Source organism: Petromyzon marinus, chromosome 33 (assembly GCF_048934315.1).
Source record: "Petromyzon marinus isolate PM22_M1 ecotype Great Lakes invasive population chromosome 33, UKy_Petmar_22M1.pri1.0, whole genome shotgun sequence".
In the NCBI taxonomy this organism is placed as follows: domain Eukaryota; kingdom Metazoa; phylum Chordata; class Hyperoartia; order Petromyzontiformes; family Petromyzontidae; genus Petromyzon; species Petromyzon marinus.
Window position 1 is genome coordinate 4,178,193 of NC_133699.1, and position 14,763 is coordinate 4,192,955.

At 49.9% G+C, this 14,763-nt stretch overlaps 1 protein-coding gene across 1 annotated transcript in view; it reads right to left on the minus strand.

The window, feature by feature from the left end:
* Positions 1 to 13,874, minus strand: part of LOC116948332 (protein kinase C epsilon type-like) — a 145,151-nt gene extending 131,277 nt beyond the window's left edge. Inside the window, exon 1 of the mRNA XM_076071460.1 lies at positions 13,823 to 13,874. The gene's annotated coding sequence lies outside the window, so the exon portion shown is untranslated. The remainder of the gene's footprint in view (positions 1 to 13,822) is intronic.
* Between the last annotated feature and the right edge of the window lie 889 nt (positions 13,875 to 14,763).

The following is a 14,763-nucleotide window of genomic DNA, read 5'->3' on the forward strand; positions in this document are numbered from 1 at the left end:
GTGTGTTGGTGGTAGTGGGGGCGGGTTGAGGGGTGGGTGGGTGGTGTGTTGGTGGTAGTGGGGGGTGAGGGGAGGGGCTGGGGGTGTTGCGGGGTGTGAGGGGCGGGGTTCCATCCGACTCAATCACCCGTCTAGCAGTGGTGGTGTTTCTCATCGACGAAAAAAGTCTAAACAATGCATTCCTTTGACTTTAAACGGCGTCCGTCACCTGCGATGGATCTCCTGCCTCTCACTCTCGAATGCAGCTCCCCCCCCCCCCCCCCCGCAACTCCCCCCCAAGTGACTTCCAACTCAAATGAGCGCTTTAACAAGTAGGAGGCTTTCGCGATCAATACCATCCATAATAGAGGGTTTTTTTTCGGTTAGATCTCGTAAATATATAAATGTGTCGTTAAAACCCGCCGCCACCCGACACAGCCAACTAGTAAGGGTTGTCATCTGGTACTCAGATTGTAAATGTTGTGGCTTGGCTCTCCAACACACCGGTGTCCTGTACTCGTGACGAATTGGCACGTTCTGTTTACGTGACAACCCTTACTAGTTGGCTGTGTCGGGTGGTGGCGGGTTTTAACGACACATTTATATATTTACGCGATCTAAACTAACCTCCCCCCCCACCTCTATTATCAAATGAGCCCCCTACAACCGTGCTCAGCTTCCGTTCACAGGCACTGAGCCGATGGTGGAAAATCCACAATCCTATGGCGGGGCCGAGTCTGATCCATGCGACAATCACCGTTGCCTTTCCCCACAACGCGGTACTAATTTTATGGACCCGGGGAAAGGATTATGGGCTGGGTTAGCCCACAACCAGGAATTTAACTCCACAAACCACTCTGTATTTTACACATACTGTATACAATTACATTATGTACTCTGCATTAAAGCCATTTTTAATCCACAACTGCATGAAAGCATTCCCACACCGCGTCCGTCGTGGGTTTTTGTTCTATATTTTTATTTGCTATACTTCACCACGCTGGTCCACGTGTACGTTAATGTCACAGGGTCTCACCTCGCAATGTGTTTTTTGTTGTTTCACGTGGGAGGCAAGAAACTGCGGCATCCAGGACAAGTGTCCACACATACGCGGAGGAAGCGCTGCGCAAATAGATTCAATCATTTATGTCACGTGCTAACCACCTCCCAGTCCAACACATTGGCATTCCCAGGCTTCTCATTTCTAACCGGGCTCAAACTTGCTTAGCTTCCCGAAATATTACGAGATCGGTCGTGTAAATATATATGGTCACTTGTTCTCAGACTTAAATATAAGGCAATTTGAGGACACCTCTGTAAAGTTCACAGCATTCGGCGGATGCTATTGAAGCAGTCACTGCACTCATTTGGCTTGAATGCATCTCTCCACTCGTCATCATCAACCACGTTCGATCAACTGCTGGATGAAGGCCTCCCCAAGTCGTCACCGTCTCTCACGGTCGTGCGATGAAACAACAATCCACCTGGCAGCCACACAAACAGCTGGTACTAGGTGCTCCTCGATTGTACAGTTATTCAAGCAAACTATGTACGTATGTTGAACTTCTTTCGCACCGTACGTAGTCAACCGCGCTAATCGGATGCGCGGGGGAAGGACAACAACTAAAACAAAAAAATAAGCTCTGACAAAATTCGTTTTCAACCGAGATTTTTTCAAAGTGCGTAGCTCATCTTGGCCTCCTAATATCGGAAGCGAGAGCGTTCCAGACGGCCGCAGGAGTGCATCAGAAAGCGCGCGATGCGGTGACCACCGTCTTTGTTCGATGGCCAGCAAAACACATCTTACGTATACTGTATGCAGTGAGGGAAAAAAAGTATTTGATCCCCTGCTCATTTTGTACGTTTGCCCACTGACAAAGAAATGATCAGTCTATAATTTTAATGGTAGGTTTATTTGAACAGTGAGAGACAGAATAACAACAACAAAATCTAGAAAAACGCATGTCAAAAAATGTTATAAATTGATTTGCATTTTAATGAGGGAAATAAGGATTTGACCCCCTCTCAATCAGAAAGATTTCTGGCTCCCAGGTGTATTTTATTCAGGTAACAAGCTGAGATTAGGAACACACTCTTAAAGGGAGTGCTCCTAATCTCAGCTTGTTACCTGTATTAAAGACACCTGTCCACAGAAGCAATCAATCAATCAGATTCCAAACTCTCCACTATGGCCAAGACCAAAGAGCTCTCCAAGGATGTCAGGGACAAGATTGTAGACCTACACAAGGCTGGAATGGGCTACAAGACCAGGCAGCTTGGTGAGAAGGTGACAACAGTTGGTGCAATTATTCGCAAATGGAAGAAACACAAACGAACTGTCAATCTCTCTCGGCCTGGGGCTCTATGCAATATCTCACCTTGTGGAGTTGCAATGATTATTGGAACGGTGAGTTATCAGCCCAGAACTACACGGGAGGATCGTGTCAATGATCTCAAGGCAGCTGGGACCATAGTCACCAATAAAACAATTGGTAACACTACGCCGTGAAGGACTGAAATCCTGCAGCGCCCGCAAGGCCCCCCTGCTCAAGAAAGCACATATACATGCCCGTCTGAAGTTTGCCAATGAACATCTGAATGATTCAGAGGACAACTGGGTGAAAGTGTTGTGGTCAGATGAGACCAGAATGGAGCTCTTTGGCATCAACTCAACTCTCCGTGTTTGGAGGAGGAGGAATGCTGCCTATGACCCCAAGAACACCATCCCCACCGTCAAACATGGAGGTGGAAAAATTATGCTTTGGGGTGTTTTTTTCTGCTAAGGGACAGGACAACTTCACCGCATCAAAGGAACGATGGACGGGGCCATGTACCGTAAAATATTGGGTGAGAACCTCCTTCCCTCAGCCAGGGTATTGAAAATGAGTCGTGGTTGGGTATTCCAGCATGACAATGACCCAAAACACACGGCCAAAGCAACAATGGAGTGGCTCAAGAAGAAGCACATTAAGGTCCTGGAGTGGCCTAGTCAGTCTCCAGACCTTAATCCCATAGAAAATCTGTGGAGGGAGCTGAAGGTTCGAGTTGCCAAACGTCAGCCTCGAAACCTTAATGACTTAGAGAAGATCTGCAAAGAGAAGTGGGACAAAATCCCTCCTGAGATGTGTGCAAACCTGGTGGCCAACTACAAGAAACGTCTGACTTCTGTGATTGCCAACAAGGGTTTTGCCACCAAGTACTAAGTCATGTTTTGCAGAGGGGTCAAATCCTTATTTCCCTCATTAAAATGCAAATCAATTTATAACATTTTTTGACATGCGTTTTTCTGGATTTTGTTGTTGTTATTCTGTCTCTCACTGTTCAAATAAACCTACCATTAAAATTATAGACTGATCATTTCTTTGTCAGTGGGCAAACGCACAAAATCAGCAGGGAATCAAATATTTTTTTCCCTCACTGTATATATATCTTACGTGTAAATGTGTGGCCCTTTAATCGCTTAGCTCGTGCCAATGCTGGTGGTAGGGTCTCCACCGGAGGATGTTCCAGAGGAGCCCCTCTGGAGGGAATTTGGCCTCCTCCTCCACACTCTACAGATCCCCTTGAAAAAGAATGCTCCTAATGGCAAGAGTGAGTGTTCAAATCCCAGTTGGGGGTTTGACTCAGTCTATCATCCACGCGTTGGGGGGGGGGGTCGATAAAATGTGTACCAAGTCAAGAGTGGTTGTACTATGAAAAAAAACTCGTCATATGAACGTGGAATTTCCACCACTGGCTCACTGGCTGTAAACAGGAGGCGAGCACCGCACCATTGCTCATTTGAGAACGAAATCGCTTTGACTTTGGAATAAAATAAATAAGATAACAAAAAAAAGTATCCCCATCATGTCCAGCAACGTGAAATGAACGCACGGGAAAGGAATGCCAACAGCAGACAGGAGGCTGTCTGAGCGAGGTCGGAGGCATGACACCACGGCGTGACTCACTCGGTGGTGGGGGGTGGCGGCCGTGGTGGGGGACGAGTCGTGGGGAGCGGTGGCGCAGTGGTCAGCGCACTGCACTACAAACCCGGCGACCCGAGTTCGATTCCCGCTCAAGGTGACGATTATCCGAATCGGTTATAGGTCGACTCCCGTAACGGCGGCGATTATTCGAACCAGTCTTGGGCCTCCCCTAAGTCGACTCAGCCTCAAATGAGTTACCTGAAGCGGTGTGTGAACATCGTCACTAGGGAAGAAAAAGGCGGCCGGGCGTGGTGCTGGCCACCCACCCCCTCGTGTGCCGTATCGGCCATCATGGGTTCTCGCTGACACAGTGGCGAAGGAACGACACGATCAGCTCAGGTGATGCGTCAATCGATCAGGTGGGGCCCCAGTATTTAATTTCTCTCGCACCTAGGCTATGTATCGCGGCGTGTCTACTGCCTAATCGCACCATTAGGCTCACGGTGTGGAACCTGTAACGCTGTAGGGGCGTTCCGTCTTCGCAAAAGAAGTTGTGTTCTTTGACACTGTTGTTGTTTTACACTGTTGTTGTTGTTGTTGAAAACAAATTTAATGTTGGTGGCCAAGGGGGCCACAACTCGTAGCTTTGGCCACCGGGGGGGGGGGGGCAAGGCACCCCCTGCCCCCACGCTAGTTACTCGACTGCGCTAAGAGCACTTGCCCTAACAGTATGTTCAAGCTATACGGGGGACATTTGTACTTGGCTGAGTTGTGCAATCGTCAACTGCAACCACGGGCAGATAACGATCAGAATTTATGCGCAGTGCCAAAACCCCCATACCCTCAGACGCAGCACGCTCCTCTGCAAAAAAAGATATATTACAGCAGAACTCCACCACAGAGGGTGCTTCACATGAAGGATGATGATGAGTCTGGGCTTTTAAGCAAAGAAAAACACGGATATATGCGTTTAATTGACTGCGTGTAGTGTGAGTTGGCGTGGCGTAATTTAAACAAGTGAACTATTTATCTTCTTTGGTTCTTTCGGTAAAGTCAGGTAGAATGAGAATAAAATAATAAATTGATAAAATAAAATAACACAATAAAAAAATAATAACACAATAATATGTTATTTTATTTTATCAATTTATTATTTTATTCTCATTCTACGTGACTTTACCGAAAGAACCAAAGAAGATGAATCCTTGCAGTCACGAAAGCTTTAAATCGAAATTGAACTATTTATATTTTGTATTTTCCCAGGTAAGGCCCACTGAGCTATGTAGCTCTCTTTCAGAGGTGACCTGGCCACAAATGATAGCTCAGCGAAGTAGCTTATCACGTGGATATTTATAGCAGCCGAATACTCTAAACGCGTGTTTATAAATGTGGACGAAAAAAACGGAGGACCCGGAGGAAAATCCCACACAATCACGTGGAGAGAGGCACCGCAAACTCCAAGTATACAGCAGGCGTCAGGGTCAGGATCGAACCCACGACCTCCTGTATATCAGGGAAGATAGTTAACATCTCGCCCACGTGGCTGCCCGTAATGGTTAGCGGACTGGACCTGCAATCCGGACGTGGCCGGTTCGATTCCACCACAGGCTAGGCGGTTTAAACAAATAATTGGGAGAATGCTGTTCAAATTCCCGCCAGCGCATCTGTCCACACTCTGCAGTACAGATGGGCAGTAGCACAGTTAAGTCGGTCAACAATAACAACAACAGGTCGCGCGTGGTCGGGTGAAGTGTGGGCACTTCCAACGCGTCTGTAGAGCAAATACGATCTGCAGAGCTCGCAAGTCGTGGAGGACTTTGCGTCAGCAGTAACTTGAGTGAGTAATTGCAGGGACGCGCCTTTGCTTAATTCGAAATTTACTGTGTACAGCGTATGCAGCAGTACAGCTTTGAATTGGAAATAACCGAAAAGAACTACCCATAGGTGGACGAAAGACAGAAGTTACGCACGTTAGAGACATTATTCTGGCTGTCAGATAAGTGATTTGGCTGAGGCCTTACACCCAGCAAAGGAATGCCAAAGCTCTGTATCTGTGCTAGTCAAAAGTCAAGGTGATTTCCTGCTCGAATGAGCATCGAGGCGGTGCTTCTTTCATTTTCAGCCCTGAGACATTGGTGGACATTCCATATTCCTATGGCGGGTGACGAGAAAATGCTGCTCAGTGCATCGACCGAGGAGGGATAGCGGTTGGGATGAGCCATCCACTGGGCACTTTGGAGAACCTTTGCAAACGAGACGTCCCATCTCAAATGAAAGTTTCTAGTTGAAATAATTGTCAGGAATGACTGAAATCTCAATTCTCAAGCAGAGCCATTCATGCTTGGACATTAACATTGCCTTTGTGATGTTCGTCTTGTGGCCTTCTCTGGTCTAACACCGGTGGCGAGACAAGGCCACAGTCGGGATGCTGGCTCTGGTGTAAGACATCTGTGAAAAAGAGCTCATCGGATTTCTCTAAAACAAAGACTCTGATTGTCAACATCCAGCGAGGGCGATTGGACTGGAATCGCGTTCGGATTTGCGAGCCGCTCGCTCAACGTGCAAGCCGCGTGGTCTGGTTCGTGCTGAACTTTGCTCATCGTTGGAAGAAAATGAAATTGAATTAAAAAAAAAACTCTTCCGCGATACCTCCCGCATCAACCTGCCGTTTTTGCTATTACAAATACCGTAGCGGGGCAAGGAAAGAAAAAAAAATACCGCGGAAGCTACCGTATTCCTCTTGAAGAGACGGCGGAAGAATGCAAGGGAGACACGTGCTCAGCGCGTATCGATTACAACGCCTCTCTTGCGTACACGCGACCGCACGGCGCGCGCGGCGTAGCCCCGCGGATAAACTTTAAAGAGGTCAACGGCAATCTGTTGTCCCTGCAACGCGTGGTCTTCACGACGCCAATTGGATACAACGCGGTTGATGGAACAGAACTACGTCGCGCGAGTAGGATCAAGCGTAGGCTTTCAACGACCGGTGTCATCCATAATAGAGTTTGTTTGTTAATTATTAGATCGCGTAAATATCAATGCGTCGTTAAACTAAACTCGCCACCACCACCCGACACAGCCAATTAGTAAGATTTAGTCACTTTAAAAAACACACACGGCAATTAGTCACTAGTTCAGCACAGCAGCGTGTTGGAGAGTAAACCCACAACATTTACTATTGGAGCCCCGTGACGTTTCGCCGGTAATTTCAACCAGCATTATCAGGCGATAGCCATAATTCCTGTTTCGGACATAAATAGACAGGGGCAGAGGTGACGTCACTTGTAAGCCAGTCAGGTGTAAACACCAGGGGGGGGGGGGGGGGTGTTAATGTCGTCATATATTATTACAATGGATACCTATCATCAGTTGGGTTATTAATGATTAAGCAACATACCTTTTTACATAATGTTAATCCAAGAAGGTATGCTCAAAGTGAATCACCATCGATGCATGGTACAGGCATGGAATGAACGAGTGCATTACGCTTCCAAGCAGCACTAAGCCTGTCGCTATCAGAACGGCTTCAATCGTGTTCTTTTTTTCGCACTTTAGTCTCCCCAGTGGCGATATTTACACACCGCACCAGGTACTCATTTGAGGCTCAGTCGACCTAGGAGAGGTCCGGGACCGGTTCAGGTAATCGTCACTGGTGTTGACCGTGAGCGGGAATCGAACTCGGGTCGCCGGGTTCGTAGCGCAGCGTGCGAACCGCTACACTACCGCTCCCCATATGTACAAAGACAAAGATCCCCCGTATAGCCTGAGCAGACTGTAGGGGCAAGTGCTGTTAGCGAGCACCTGTAAAGGCCGGCACGGTACACGAGGGGGTGGGTGGCCAGCACCATGCCCGGCCGCCTTTGTCTCCCCAGTAGCGATATTTGCACACCGCTTCAGGTAACTCATTTGAGGCTGAGTCGACCTAGGGGAGGCCCAGGACCGGTTCAGATAATCGTCACCGGTGTTGACCGTGAGCGGGAATCGAACTCGGGTCGCCGGGTTCGTAGCGCAGCGTAGCGCAAAGCGCTTACAACACCCCTCCCCACATACGTACGCACACACCATCTCAGACGCGTGCACAGCTACACATACACACGCGTGTGCGTGCACACAAGAGGCAACACAGTCGCGGGGCCGGCGTTTGCCCGTCACAGCTGCCGCGTCGGCGAGGCCGCATCAGCCCGCGTGAGAGCTTTCAAGAGAACGTGCATTTTTCTTGTCTTTTTGTTGTGGTTTTACGTGCGCGTGTTCCTTCTTGTATTGTGATTAATATACACATAAAGGGACGTACAGGCGTGTGAGTGAAGGTACTTGGCACTTTACTAACCCGCTTAGAGCGCTGCCAATCACCCCCCCCCCACCCACCACCATCACATACACGCGTGCGCACGTGCAAGGACACGCACATACACGCAGACATTCATGCAAAGGCAAAACCTCCCCGTATAATCGACACAGGCTGTCGGGGCAAGTGCTGTCAGCTAGCACCTTATGAAGGCCGACACGGCGCATGAAGAGGGGGTGGGTGGCCAACACCAATCCCCGGCCGCCTTTGTCTCCCCAGTGTTCATGCTTACGCAATGAGCACCAGTGACTTACTCATTTGAGAGCTGAGTCGGTCTGGGGCAGGGGGGGGGGTCGACAACCCGTGGCTCCCAAGCCGCATGCGGCTCTTTAAGGACCGTGCTTCGTTAACGTCTTTTTTGTTCATTCGTCTTTTTTTAATTCTTGTTATTATTTTGGCAGTCCAGTTTACCACGGGGTCCAGTTTACCATAGGAGTCCAGTTTACCACGGGAGTCCAGTTTACCATAGGAGTCCAGTTTACCATGCGAGTCCAGTTTACCACGGGTCCAGTTTACCATGGGAGTCCAGTTTACCATGGGAGTCTAGTTTACCACGGGGTCCAGTTTACCATGGGAGTCCAGTTTACTACGGGAGTCCAGTTTACCACGGGTCCAGTTTACTACGGGAGTCCAGTTTACCACGGGTCCAGTTTACTACGGGAGTCCAGTTTACCACGGGTCCAGTTTACAAAGGGAGTCCAGTTTACCATAGGAGTCCAGTTTACCATGCGAGTCCAGTTTACCACGGGTCCAGTTTACCATGGGAGTCCAGTTTACCATGGGAGTCTAGTTTACCACGGGGTCCAGTTTACCATGGGAGTCCAGTTTACTACGGGAGTCCAGTTTACCACGGGTCCAGTTTACCATGGGAGTCCAGTTTACCACGGGTCCAGTTTACCGTGGGAGTCCAGTTTACCACGGGGTCCAGTTTACCATAGGAGTCCACTTTACTACGGGAGTCCAGTTTACCACGGGTCCAGTTTACCATGGGAGTCCAGTTTACCACGGGGTCCAGTTTACCATGGGAGTCCAGTTTACCATGGGAGTCCAGTTTACCACGGGGTCCAGTTTACCATGCGAGTCCAGTTTACCATGGGAGTCCAGTTTACCACGCGAGTCTAGTTTACCATGGGAGTCCAGTTTACCATGGGGTCCAGTTTACCATGCGAGTCCAGTTTACCACGGGGTCCAGTTTACCACGCGAGTCCAGTTTACCACGGGGTCCAGTTTACCATGGGAGTCCAATTTACCACGGAGTCCACTTTACCACGGGTTCAGTTTACCACGGGAGTCCAGTTTACAATGGGAGTCCAGTTTACCACGGGGTCCAGTTTACCACGCGAGTCCAGTTTACCACGGGGTCCAGTTTACCATGGGAGTCCAATTTACCACGGAGTCCAGTTTACCAAGGGTCCAGTTTACCATGGGAGTCCAGTTTACCATGCGAGTCCAGTTTACCATGGGAGTCTAGTTTACCACGGGGTCCAGTTTTCCATGGGAGTCCAGTTTATTACGGGAGTCCAGTTTACCACGGGTCCAGTTTACCACGGGGTCCAGTTTACCGTGGGAGTCCAGTTTACCACGCGAGTCCAGTTTACCATGGGAGTCCAGTTTACCGTGGGAGTCTAGTTTACCACGCGAGTCTAGTTTACCATGGGAGTCCAGTTTACCACGCGAGTCCAGTTTACCACGGGGTCCAGTTTACCACGCGAGTCCAGTTTACCGCGGGAGTCTAGTTTACCATGGGAGTCCAATTTACCACGGAGTCCACTTTACCACGGGTTCAGTTTACCACGGGAGTCCAGTTTACAATGGGAGTCCAGTTTACCACGGGGTCCAGTTTACCACGCGAGTCCAGTTTACCACGGGGTCCAGTTTACCATGGGAGTCCAATTTACCACGGAGTCCAGTTTACCAAGGGTCCAGTTTACCATGGGAGTCCAGTTTACCATGCGAGTCCAGTTTACCATGGGAGTCTAGTTTACCACGGGGTCCAGTTTTCCATGGGAGTCCAGTTTATTACGGGAGTCCAGTTTACCACGGGTCCAGTTTACCACGGGGTCCAGTTTACCGTGGGAGTCCAGTTTACCACGCGAGTCCAGTTTACCATGGGAGTCCAGTTTACCGTGGGAGTCTAGTTTACCACGCGAGTCTAGTTTACCATGGGAGTCCAGTTTACCACGCGAGTCCAGTTTACCACGGAGTCCAGTTTACCATGGGAGTCCAGTTTACCGCGGGAGTCTAGTTTACCACGGGAGTCCAGTTTACCACGGGGTCCAGTTTACCATGGGAGTCCAGTTTACCATGGGAGTCCAGTTTACCATAGGAGTCCAGTTTACCACGGGGTCCAGTTTACCATGGGAGTCCAGTTTACCACGGGGTCCAGTTTACCATGGGAGTCCAGTTTACCATGGGAGTCCAGTTTACTACAGGAGTCCAGTTTACCACGGGTCCAGTTTACCGTGGGAGTCCAGTTTACCATAGGAGTCCAGTTTACCATGGGAGTCCAGTTTACCATGGGAGTCCAGTTTACCATGCGAGTCCAGTTTACTACGCGAGTCTAGTTTACCATAGGAGTCCAGTTTACCATGGGAGTCCAGTTTACCACGCGAGTCTAGTTTACCATAGGAGTCCAGTTTACCACGGGGTCCAGTTTACCATGCGAGTCCAGTTTACCACGCGAGTCTAGTTTACCACGGGGTCCAGTTTACCATGCGAGTCCAGTTTACCATGCGAGTCCAGTTTACCATAGGAGTTCAGTTTACCACGCGAGTCCAGTTTACCACGGGGTCCAGTTTACCATGGGAGTCCAGTTTACCATGGGAGTCCAGTTTACCATAGGAGTCCAGTTTACCACGGGGTCCAGTTTACCATGCGAGTCCAGATTACCATGCGAGTCCAGTTTACCATAGGAGTCCAGTTTATCATGCGAGTCCAGTTTACCACGCGAGTCTAGTTTACCACGGGGTCCAGTTTACAATGGGAGTCTAGTTTACCATGGGAGTCCAGTTTACTGCGGGAGTCCAGTTTACCACGGGGTCCAGTTTACGTGGGAGTCCAGTTTACCATGGGAGTCCAGTTTACCACGGGGTCCAGTTTACCATGCGAGTCCAGTTTACCATGCGAGTCCAGTTTACCATAGGAGTTCAGTTTACCACGCGAGTCCAGTTTACCACGGGGTCCAGTTTACCATGGGAGTCCAGTTTACCATGGGAGTCCAGTTTACCATAGGAGTCCAGTTTACCACGGGGTCCAGTTTACCATGCGAGTCCAGTTTACCATAGGAGTCCAGTTTATCATGCGAGTCCAGTTTACCATGCGAGTCCAGTTTACCACGCGAGTCCAGTTTACCACGGGGTCCAGTTTACCATGGGAGTCCAGTTTACCATGGGAGTCCAGTTTACTATGGGTCCAGTTTACCACGCTAGTCCAGTTTACCGCGCGAGTCCAGTTTACCACGGGTCCAGTTTACCACGGGGTCCAGTTTACCATGGGACTCCAGTTTACCACGGGGTCCAGTTTACCGTGGCAGTCCAGTTTACCGTGGGAGTCCAGTTTACCACGCGAGTCCAGTTTACCATGGGAGTCCAGTTTACTACGGGTCCAGTTTACCACGCTAGTCCAGTTTACCACGCGAGTCCAGTTTACCACGGGGTCCAGTTTACCATGGGAGTCCAGTTTACCGCGGGAGTCTAGTTTACCACGGGAGTCCAGTTTACCACGGGGTCCAGTTTACCATGGGAGTCCAGTTTACCATGGGAGTCCAGTTTACCATAGGAGTCCAGTTTACCACGGGGTCCAGTTTACCATGGGAGTCCAGTTTACCACGGGGTCCAGTTTACCATGGGAGTCCAGTTTACCATGGGAGTCCAGTTTACTACAGGAGTCCAGTTTACCACGGTTCCAGTTTACCGTGGGAGTCCAGTTTACCATAGGAGTCCAGTTTACCATGGGAGTCCAGTTTACCATGGGAGTCCAGTTTACTACGGGAGTCCAGTTTACCACGGGGTCCAGTTTACCATGCGAGTCCAGTTTACTACGCGAGTCTAGTTTACCATAGGAGTCCAGTTTACCATGGGAGTCCAGTTTACCACGCGAGTCTAGTTTACCATAGGAGTCCAGTTTACCACGGGGTCCAGTTTACCATGCGAGTCCAGTTTACCACGCGAGTCTAGTTTACCACGGGGTCCAGTTTACCATGGGAGTCTAGTTTACCATGGGAGTCCAGTTTACTGCGGGAGTCCAGTTTACCACGGGGTCCAGTTTACGTGGGAGTCCAGTTTACCATGGGAGTCCAGTTTACCACGGGGTCCAGTTTACCATGCGAGTCCAGTTTACCATGCGAGTCCAGTTTACCATAGGAGTTCAGTTTACCACGCGAGTCCAGTTTACCACGGGGTCCAGTTTACCATGGGAGTCCAGTTTACCATGGGAGTCCAGTTTACCATAGGAGTCCAGTTTACCACGGGGTCCAGTTTACCATGCGAGTCCAGTTTACCATAGGAGTTCAGTTTACCATGCGAGTCCAGTTTACCATGCGAGTCCAGTTTACCACGCGAGTCCAGTTTACCATGCGAGTCCAGTTTACCACGGGTCCAGTTTACCACGGGAGTCCAGTTTACCACGGGGTCCAGTTTACCATGGGAGTCCAGTTTACCATGGGAGTCCAGTTTACCATAGGAGTCCAGTTTACCACGGGGTCCAGTTTACCATGGGAGTCCAGTTTACCACGGGGTCCAGTTTACCATGCGAGTCCAGTTTACCATGCGAGTACAGTTTACCATAGGAGTCCAGTTTATCATGCGAGTCCAGTTTACCATGCGAGTCCAGTTTACCACGCGAGTCCAGTTTACCACGGGTCCAGTTTACTGTGGGAGTCCAGTTTACCACAGAGTCCAGTTTACCCCGCGAGTCCAGTTGACCACGCGAGTCCAGTTTACCATGGGAGCCCAGTTTACCACGGGGTCCAGTTTACCATGGGAGTCCAGTTTACCATGGGAGTCCAGTTTACTACGGGTCCAGTTTACCACGCTAGTCCAGTTTACCACGCGAGTCCAGTTTACCACGGGTCCAGTTTACCACGGGGTCCAGTTTACCATGGGACTCCAGTTTACCACGGGGTCCAGTTTACCGTGGCAGTCCAGTTTACCGTGGGAGTCCAGTTTACCACGCGAGTCTAGTTTACCATGGGAGTCCAGTTTACCACGCGAGTCCAGTTTACCGTGGGAGTCCAGTTTACCGTGGGAGTCCAGTTTACCACGCGAGTCCAGTTTACCACGCGAGTCCAGTTTACCACGGGGTCCAGTTTACCATAGGAGTCCAGTTTACTACGGGAGTCCAGTTTACCATGGGAGTCCACACGTAAGCAAGCACACACTTACACAATAGCCCTGAAGTGGCAATAACGTCACCACTGACCTTGCGCCAGGCTAGGTGCGCTTTAAGGCACGGGGCAGACCCACATTGTGGTACAGTAACCACCTTCGCCCACCAATGAATTGACAGCAGCGTGTAAATGTAAGGGGATTCAAGTGAGTGAGTGTACATTTTTTTATTGAGTTATGCAACATACCGTACAGGTACATGTACGCACCGTGCCCGTACGTTGATGTTGTGTCTTTTGATGAGCTCCAATTGGCCGCCAAGGGCTGATTTGCCTGATGTGGTGTGCGCGCCGAGAGTCGAGATGAAGGAGGGAGGAGAGGTGGGGAGAGGAGAGTCACAGTTAGTCTGACACGACACCCACAACTGGTCTTCCCTTCAAGTGGTGAGTATCAAAGGGCAGGGAGCTCAACGCGCTACGAGCACTTTCCAACTTCAAATAAACACATCAAAGAAGACAAAGAGCACCCCGAATAGCCTCAACAGCCTGTTGGGGCAAGTGCTGTTAGCGAGCAGCACCTACTACACGATAAACTAAACTATAAACTTTTTTTATGTTACCAGATGAATCTTACTGAGCTATATATCTCTTTTTCAGAAACGACCTGGTCACAAATGATAGTCCAACGAAGTGGATTAACGTGTGGCTATTTATAGCAGCCAAATGCTCTAAACGCGTGATGTTGATTCGACTCTCAATGTAGAGGGCAAAATCGGAGGACCCGGAGAAAAATCCACGCGACCACGGGGAGAGAGCCACGCAGAAACGCCAAACATACAGCAGGCGTCAAGGTCGGGATCGGGATCGAACCCACGACCTCCATGCGTACCGTGCGAGGTAGTTAACACCCCGACAGCGCGGCGCACGCCGTTAAGACCGGCACGAAAACACGAAGAGGTTTAAGGGCCAGCAACATCCAAATGCACGGAAACACGACGAGGTTTGGTGGCCAGCAACATCCAAATGCACGTACGCAGGACACGCGAATGCGGGGAGACGCACCGGCCGGTTTGGTGCGCTGTGCGTGCGCGCGCGCTCGCTCTGACAATTACGCGAGGGTTTTTGTTTTTGTTACACGGAGAAGCCGATGCGCGCCTGTGCCTGGACTCACACTCACTTCCACGCTCAGCCGATGTAGGGGCGATAAAAGG